The 10,000-nt window shown below is 40.4% G+C and overlaps 1 protein-coding gene across 1 annotated transcript in view; it reads right to left on the bottom strand.

Annotated features, from left to right (window-relative positions):
* Positions 1 to 9,428: 9,428 nt before the first annotated feature.
* Positions 9,429 to 10,000, bottom strand: part of LOC308094622 (TBC1 domain family member 20) — a 13,703-nt gene continuing 13,131 nt past the window's right edge. The window contains exon 10 of the mRNA XM_080441386.1: positions 9,429 to 10,000. This exon is cut by the window's right edge and continues 2,276 nt beyond it. The gene's annotated coding sequence lies outside the window, so the exon portion shown is untranslated.

Below are 10,000 nucleotides of genomic sequence, written 5' to 3'. Positions count from 1 at the left end.
AAATCGTTAGTGGTCCTATACTCCCAGTAATATTTGTTGTTCCTGTGTAAATAGCATATCACATAACATGGTTAAGCTATGTTGATTTTAAAAGAAAAGTTTATAAATGTAGTTGCAAGGACAATACTTTCCGTGTTGGGATGTTATTTGAAAGAGAAATTATTAACTGAATGCAACTATTGTAATTATCGGATGACTCCCCTTGCTCTTTGTTATTTTGTTTCTATCTGCGGATGTGTAACGAAGAGGTCCTCTGTTACTTATATTTGGCACTATTTTGCACACAACCAGTATTTATTGAATTATTTATATTTGCACAGCATTATGCACTTTACTCTTTTGCACAGTATATTTGCACACAAAGATGTTTGATTATGATGGGCAAGTGCAATATAGTCAGTGCAATAACATAAGAGGAATGTGCAATATGTTCAGTGTAATATCATATTTGGCAATATATATATGTGATGTTGGATTGTGATTTTAATACTGCTTATGTCTGTCTGTTCCAGGGTGTTCGGGCAAAAGAGTCCCCAGGGTGCCCGAGCACCATATATCGGTTTGGACGGGACCACAGTATAAGAGAGAGGGGGGTTTTGTGTTGTGTATTGGAAGCTGCTAATAATGTGATATGGTTTGTTTTGCAATAGGGTGCATAAGTTATATGTATTTACCAGGGGTATTGATTCAGATGTTTAATGGAATGTGTGGTTTAGATTTGTTGCATGTTTGAGGTAACCTGCAACATGGTTGAACCCACACTTGATTGACTCACACTTGATTAGCTCAGCTGAGTATAAAATGCTGCCAGAAACAAACACACTCAGTTTAGTTAAGTATTAGGACATGGTGGAGCTGCCGACCACCATGCTACCTTTTGCTGCTGATGCCTTTATCCTGTCTGTGAACTTTGGATGAATAAAAGCACCTTTGGTTGCAATCTACCTCCTGACTCTGTGCTGTTTCCAGCCGCTTATTGGGCCAGTCCTTTACAGGATGTGTTGTTTTTCTAAGACTCTAAGACTGTATTGGGTGTTTTGATTGTCAGATTGTTATTTTGGGTGATTTAACTGACTCTCCCTCCTGCTTCTTGGCACATGGAGAGCTGTTTGCTCTCCTACTTGTTTGTTACAGTGCGAGGTTGTTACAGCGTGAAAGCAGATGTTTGACTTGAGAGAGAATTATAATGAAGCAAATGACATGCAGTAATAAATGGTAGAATTTGTGAATTATGTAGTATAGTCAAAGCAATTGTATTTGTATAGAAGCAAATCACACTTTGAAGTTATCTCAAGGCACTTTTCATGTAGCACAATCTTTATGGAAGGCCACACAGTGTAACGTTAAACTAAGTAGCGATGTCCCAATCAAATCACCTACAACATGTTATTTTTAAATCTAACATATTCATTTGTCCCCAAAAAAGAAAGAAAAGTACTTGTCCTCAGACAGAGTATAAATGACCCAAGACCCCAGGCCACCTTGAAACGCATCAGAGGGCCACAAACAGAAATGAGTCTTTAGGGGAATGTCCAGAGGTTGGGTCAGAAGTGGTTGGGAACAGTGGGAGCTCAGGGACAAAGAGGGAGGGAGGAAAGGGCATGTCGGAAGGGACAGGAGGTCAGTCCCCTGTGTGTCCATGCACTCGTGAACAAGCACAGGCGCACATGCACTCACACACACACACACACACACACACACACACACACACACACACACACACACACACACACACACACACACACACACACACACACACACACACACATTAATGTTGAAGCCATTATGCTGTATGGACCAGGCTCCATTTCAGCTGCTACTAATGAGGCCCCAGGGTTCTCCAAAGACTCATACAGGAATGTAATCTCAACCCTTTACACTTAAACGTTTCACTTAACATCACTTTGTATACCACTGTATTACTTTACCTCTCACATTCATGTACAAGAAATATGTACAAACAATTGTTCCCAAATTATTTATTTCTTGAAAGTGGTTTTGGGGTAATCTAAGAGATTATTCCTTTTTTCCCCACGGCCAGGCTCTGCAGGAGACTAGCCGTCTAGGAAAAGGTTCTGTGTGTCTGTGTGTGTGTTACATAAAATATTTCATTGCGAACGCGGAAGGAGGCGCCTCCAACCAAGTGGAGCTTACTATGTAACCGTGCTCGGGTTGTGTGTGTGTGTGTGTGTGTGTCTGTGTGCATTTCTGTGTGCATGCACTGCCTGTGTGCAGCCGCCAGAGTGCGCCAGAGTGCAGGAATTTAGACAATGCTCTGATTAAAATGCACAACAGCCTGCAAAAAACACACACACACACACACACACACACACACACACACACACACACACACACACACACACACACACAATGTCAATGTTCTCTCCCCATCACGGTGAAATAACATTAACATTACAAGTCCGTAAATACACAATATTTTCGAGCTGCGTTCGCTTCCAGTGTTCGCGCGTCTTACTTGTAATATGAGAAGTCAATAGGGATCAGGCTTAGACCTTGTCCAAGTATTCATGTGAACGTACATCTCAGTCGCTGTGTTATTTGAGGTAACAGCAGAGACTGTTGCATTTGTAACAGTAAGCACTTTCTGATACAGTTATATGTATGCATACATGGAGATACAGTAAACTCATACATAACATAGTATACATACCGGTACATACATACATCAAGTCTGTCTGCTCAGCTCACTCACAGGTGCAATGCTACAGTACACACACACATGCACACGCACGCACGCGCACGCACGCACGCACGCACGCACGCACGCACGCACGCACGCACGCACGCACACACACACACACACACACACACACACACACACACACACACACACACACACACACACACACACACACACACACACACACACACACACACACACACACACACACACACACACACACACACACACACACACACAGTAAAATCCTCAGTCAGAGAGAAAGGGTTAATTTGGTTCCATTTGTTCACGCAAGTCAATTAATTTCAAAGGGGCTTTGTTTGCATGAGAAAACATAATTGTTTACAATGCCAAGGCAAGTGTTAAATAAGACAATCAAAACTAAGAAATGTATGTACAATTAAAAGGGAACAATGAAGGAATGAGTAAACAGAGCTGTGTCATGTGTCTGATTGCAACTTAGGAAAACTAGCAATGAAACCATGATGACAATTAGTGCATTTGCTGTTATAGTATGTAAGCAAAGATAACTTGTTAAAAAGCTTTTGAAACAAATAGCAACAATTGTTCAAGATTGTGTAGTCACATGACATAAACCTTTTGAGTGTTAATTTAATTATTTGAGTGAAATTATCAGTCAGGATTTTACAGTGCACAAACACACACACACACACACACACACACACACACACACACACCTGCACACAGCAGGGGCAGCAAAGTCAGCATGTACCGTAGGAACATACGTGTGGTGCCTGTTAAACGTAGTGGGGTATGTTCTCTGATCCTTATCAGCAAGTGGTTGGAAAATAGATTGAGAGAGTCAGAGAAAGAGAGAGAAGGGGGGGTGGGAGAGAGAGAGAGAGAGAGAGAGAGAGAGAGAGAGAGAGAGAGAGAGAGAGAGAGAGAGAGAGAGAGAGAGAGTTCATCCAGGTTCATAAGCCTTTATGTTTGATTAATTGTCTTGCAGCCACAATCCAGACAGCTCCCCCCATAAAGGACTACAACAGTCACACAGACATAATTTCTTTGAAGAAACAAAGACAGGCCTTTCACACCATTGTCTTGCAATTATTATGCCCTGCGAAAATGTGAAGGAGAGAAATGCAAAGATAATCACAATACTGTCAAGTGTAGTAATAGTCAACGGTCACAAACATTAATTAGCTACACCTGCTGTAGACAGGAAAATGCAGTCATTTTTGGAAATGGGTTCTTTTTTTTCGGCTGAACACTGCATTAATCCTGGGGTATTAAAGAATGGGAAATAATTAAACAGATAATGTTGGATGTAAGAGGTTTGCAAAGATATGTTCTATGAGACATTCGATTAAGTTCATTAAGTGAGGTCAATTCTGTGGCCGTGGGTGTATTTTATGGATTAGGAATTCCTCTAGGTAGAGTATCCTTAGTGCCGTGTGTGTGTGTGTGTGTGTGTGTGTGTGTGTTTGTGTACTTTTTTGTATTATAGATTTTAGATTTTTTGTCTTTTATGCCTTTATTGATAGGATAGGATAGTAGGCTTACAGGAAATGGGGAGAGAGATGGAGGGTGACATGCAGCAAAGGCCGTCGGGATCAGGACTCGAACCCGCGACGCGCTGCCAAGCTACTTTGGAGCCTAGGTGCCTGGACCGCTATACGCCAGCACCCCATTCGGATAGTGGTCCAGGCCTTGTGTATGTACATGTTATACTATACTACAATACTATAGGCTAAATGTCCCCACAAATATAGTAGAATCTGAGAAATAGATATTGTGAGGACAAATTGTTGTTTTATGATGACAAAAAAATACTTCTTTGATATTAATTGTCTTGGATAATTGTCTTGGATACTGTAGCAGATATAGCAGATATACAGCAGATATACAAGCTCATAGCACGGCACCGAGTGCCGCGCTAAGAGCTTGTAGATCTGCTATTTTAGAAAAATCCCTGGCACAAAATATTTTTGTGATGGGGAGTCAAATACATACATTTTGGGGGTCCTTGACATGAAAAGGTTTGAGAACCACTGCAGTATAGCAACATGAACGTGTGTGCGTGCGCACATTCATGAGTGGGCGCATTAGGGACTGCTCTGATTAAAAAAGGGAGACATACCCCTGAAGCAGCTCTCTGCCTTAAACACACAGATAGTATTTGGTCCTCACTACGCAGCATTGAACATTTCTTACAGAGTAATTATATGATATACATACAGCACTGTACACAATACTAACCATACAATACATATACAGCACTGTATTTAATACTAGGCTCTATTGTCATCCACAAACACTATATTCTATAGATACATACACATTGGTCACATGGTATATAACAGATGGTCACACACACACACACACACACACACACACACACACACACACACACACACACACACACACACACACACACACACACACACACACACACACACACACACACACACACACACACACACACACACACACACACACACACGTCTCATGCAGTGTTGTCATTAAATGCCTCATGCAGAGCATTATGCTTAAGGGAAGAGGTGGGTTGTTTAGCAATACACAGTAGTTAAAGGACCATACCAACAGTATACGTCATTGCCTGTTCACAGGTTCAGTCATATTTCACACATAAACACCATTTTCCTATAAATGGCTAAGTTAAAGGCTGTTCATATCAAGCACTATATGGTAACTATATCGTTCACCATTGTCTTTGCTATGGTTATGGTGGGGACTCTGACATCCAATGAGTAAGAACAACTTTTAAAACTATATCTTTATAGTTATGGTGCTTGGCCCTTTATTCAAACATTACCATACTGACCCCAATAATTGAGTTGTGTTGTGACCAAACATAAGTGAATAAGTCAAAATCTATCTTTTCTCCAAGGACCATTTTCAGCTCTATGATAACATGGCTTTAACAACAACAAAAAACGCATAATATGTTTCATGTGCTGGACTACCTATCTCAAGCAGAGGTGGAAAGTAACTAAGTGCATTAACTGAAGTACTGTACTTCAGTACACTTTTGAGGTACTAGTATTTACTTTAAATTTTACGCTGCTACATTTTGGAGACAAATGTACGTTTTACTCCAGTACATTTAGTTGATACCATTATTTATTTGCAGATTGAGAATAAACTTAAATAAAATAAAATATAATCAACAAATAAATTAGGATGTATTATAGATTAAGATAAAATGAGGTTAGATCCATAGATCCAGAGGGCCAGAAGCAGCAGTATCGAAAGTAGTTTAAATGAGAACTAAAGCGGATACTATCATTATTACTATTGCTATTATTAAATAATCCTTCCTCTAATACCAACTGAAAAGTCTAAGAATCTACGGTATGCTTTGGAAAATCGTTGCCAGTTATGTCAAGTATAATAGTGAGAGTTGTCAATGGGCTAAACATGCCAGAGCAACCGTTTCCAAAGCAGTAAAATTATTTCCAAGTCTAACTGAGATTTAAAGGGAAGCTGAGCAGGTGTAAGTGGGGCATGTGTTCATTTTTTTTTAACAGGGTAACCACTGCAGATGTTCTGTTGATTTTGACCCATGACACCTTCATAAGGCTCGGGGGTAAATTCTGGCATCCCTGAACCACCCCCACTACACCTGCTCTCAACCCTAATTAGACCTCATTATAAATACTCAAGTTAGTGGACACGAGTAGTTTCTGATGATCTCGGCTCTCTTCTTTCCCCCCATAAACTTGTCCTCCAGATGTACAGCATATTCTACGACGCTTCCCCTCTGCATCGCCATTGCTCCCTCTATTCCTCCTTCGCTCGCTCTCTTCCGCCTTCCCTCGCTCTATTCCTCCATCACTTCCTCTCTGTCTCATCTGTCTGTTTAACCCTGGACTTTCTGCTTCACATCTCCCGCTCGCCTTCTTCGTTCACTTCGTCTTCTAACCTCCCTGGAGGTTAGAGAGACAGATGTGCAGCCCACTTCTCTCTCTCCCCGTCTCTCGCGCACACTGTATGATCACGTGTACACATACTGTGCACAGATGACACATTTCTAACCCCAGGTCTCCAAGGGGTCTGCTTTAGTGGCAAATTGCAATTGAGAAACAACTGACAGCTACATAATACACATGCAGACACATGCATCTTAGAATTCAAAGGCTTGTTCACTGGGGGGGGGGTCCAAGAGTTTGGGTTTTATTTTCTATCACAACAACCCTCAGACCAAAATGTACTCACAAGAGGAAAACCCTCCAAAATTTGGACAGCTAGCCAATCCCCAATTTGATGTGTGTGTGTGTGTGTGTTACTAGCAGTCCTTACGTTCAGGACACTGTACTGTTCGATACACTAAAAAAATACAAAGAGAATACAAAGAGAAGCACAAGAGCCAAGTTCCTTCATCGTGAATTTATTACCACTCTGTAATAGACAATAGATTCATCTAGCCTATATCTTAAATACACACAATTCAGTAAAACCATAGGATTTTTACAGCAAGTGTACTGTGCAAAAGAAAAAACTCATATGTTGAAAGATGTTTGTTCCAAATGTGTCATTACCATTGTCATCACAATGATGAGAAACGTGCATTAAATGCCCATACAATCTTACAGGTACAAAATGAAAGGCCTTACATTAAAATAATTTTGGTGTGAACAACACACCTGAGGTGATGTTTTCTACGAGGCAGCAAAGCAATTTGCAATACATTTTGACTCCCGCTAGAAACCTCCCTGGTCACCCTGGACCCTAACCCTAACCCTGGACCCGTTTTAAAAAGGCAAAGGAGGGGTGCCTTTAGACTTGGCCCGGTTTGTACATGGAACATATCGTCAGTGTCGCGCAGAAACCTCCCATCGCCATATTTTTACTTTTTGTGATTTTTCGTAAACTCGAGGTGAGGGCCGGCCCTCACACCTACGTCGCACCACCGATCTGACTGATATGCCCATATATGGAGATATCTGTATCTATCAGTCCTTGTCCTTTTTATGCCCATAAATGGAGATCCCTGATGTCATCAGTATATGCCCATATATGGGCAGGCTGATACGCCTATACTGTATATGTATATGGAGATCTCTGCATCTGTCAGGCCTTGTCCCTTTTATGCCCATATATGAAGTCCCTTTATGCCCATACATGGAGATCCCTGATGTCATCCGTATATGCCCATATATGGGCATACCCCTTTTTTGCCCATGTGAAGCTGACTGATTTGTTTGCTGATGCCATGACGGCACATTGAGGTTAACACACTCCATATTTGGGCGTAGCTGCATTGGGAACTCCTTATATGTTATGGCTTGATCATACTACAGCGTCACACAAAAGTAGCAGATCCTACTTTTGCTACTTTTGAATTTGAGTCCCTGAAAAGTTACAGTTTAGGAAGTAACAGAGACGATATGCTCCTTGTGAGCACAAGAACTGGCGTTTGAATCATCCCCCCCATAATCTCTCCCCTCTCTCTCTGCCACTGGTTTCCTGTTTCTCTACACTGACCTATCTGAAATGTAGCATGAAAATGAAAAAAAGAAAGCCAGGAGAAAGGAGAAATTGTTTCATGAAATCCCAGTAACGTCAATTTAGTTTTTTCAATTATTCATACACAAGGACTGCAAACAATGGTCAAATAATGATAAATAGCTAGTTTGCTCATTTTCTCTTGTTAAAAGCCTCAAGAACTAATAAACCAATATTAGGCTATTTGGCACTTGTAGTGTCTGTGTGTGTCTACTACATGGCATTAAAACAGCTACACAGTAGCACCTTAAATTGTATTTACCACCGTCATTCATATATATCTGTTCCCTGCATATTTAAGTTTTGGATGTACAACTTACAGTAAATCTTTGACCGAGAAGATTTGCAAGCACAAGATACAATGAAAAGGCATTCCTTATAAGAAATCAGATTTTTATAGCAAAACACGTGCGGGCAATCGGATACAAACATTTTAAACTAGTATTGGAGAATTAACAGCATATGGTTTTGTGCTAGGCCCATGCACCACATTCTCAGTGAGTAAGTGCATTTTTAAATGTACCAGGCTGTCATACTGACAGTAGAATTAATTATTTGTTTCTTTTACCATTTTCAGAGTTTCAATCACAATGTTACCCATAATATCACTTATTTGACATAAATAGCATAAATGATTATCTTTGACAATCAAATAAATAGCCAATCAGACTGTTGCCAATATATCCCAATAAAAAAACAATACAATCTAAGCAAATATACACAACAGAGCATTTAGCCTTAAAAAAGCTCCCTATGCAGGTTTCAAGTCATCTGACTTGGTCACTGACTTACTTGCTTTAGAGGCTAAAAGTACCGACAACTTTTCAGTGCCCAATACTGGCCTGTAATTATCTGCATCAAGCATAAGTCCACCTCTGCTTCATTCCTATTGTTTGTCGGAGCCCTGGAGACCTGAAGCCGATTCTACATGTCTCCTAAATCTCAACAGTATTCTGAAAAACGTATGTTTCTATATCAGTGGTGCTCAATCTTTTTCATGTCAAGGACCCCCAAAATTATTCGTATTTGGCCGCGGACCCCCATCAAAATATCTTGTTCCAGGGACCCCCCAGAGGCAAAGATTTTAGTTAAAAATGTTCGCTTAAAAATATATATATTCAAAGATTTGCACACATTTTCACGATTTTTCAAAAATAGCAGATCTACAAGCTCGTAGCGCGGCACTCGGTGCCGCGCTATGAGCTTGTATATCTGCTATTTTTGAATAGCCCAATGTGTAAAAGAATGCTTTTTAGCTGAAATCTAAAAATGACAGTTCCAGGTCTTAATGGGTTAAGTGACATTGATGAGTGCTGATTTTCAAAGTAGTAATTGTTTCAACTTGAGAAAGGGTTGGAGCTTTCCGCTAAGAAGAGGTCAAGTCCCTGCTTTGGGTCATGAGTGCTGACAGATACACCTTTCTATAGGAAATGTATAGGACAAAACAGTGCCAGCGCTTCTTTTACAGCCTAATTAGCCGACTGACTGATTAACCCTCAGAATTCTTAGAAACCATACAACTACAGTAACCGACTAATTTAATAGTTGACTGACCAAATAGTTTGACTGGCTTTTCTTTTTTACTGGCATACAACACAATGACCAAATTCTTACATCTAAGTCAATACCCTTGACAATTCACATACTGTCCTAAGATGAGTTGTCCTGTTGGAGAATGAAGAGTATCCCACTTAATTTACATAAGAGTAATTCTGCATAAACAGTGCATGTGGCCACATGCAGTCTTTAGCATGAATTAGAAATTACGGAAATTGTACAGGCTAACATAATGCAAATAGAGTGTAA

This window comes from Gymnoscopelus braueri, assembly GCF_963280865.1.
Source record: "Gymnoscopelus braueri genome assembly, chromosome: 11".
Lineage (NCBI taxonomy): Eukaryota > Metazoa > Chordata > Actinopteri > Myctophiformes > Myctophidae > Gymnoscopelus > Gymnoscopelus braueri.
The sequence above is the reverse complement of the archived record's forward strand: the minus strand, read 5'-3'. Positions and strand labels throughout refer to the sequence as shown.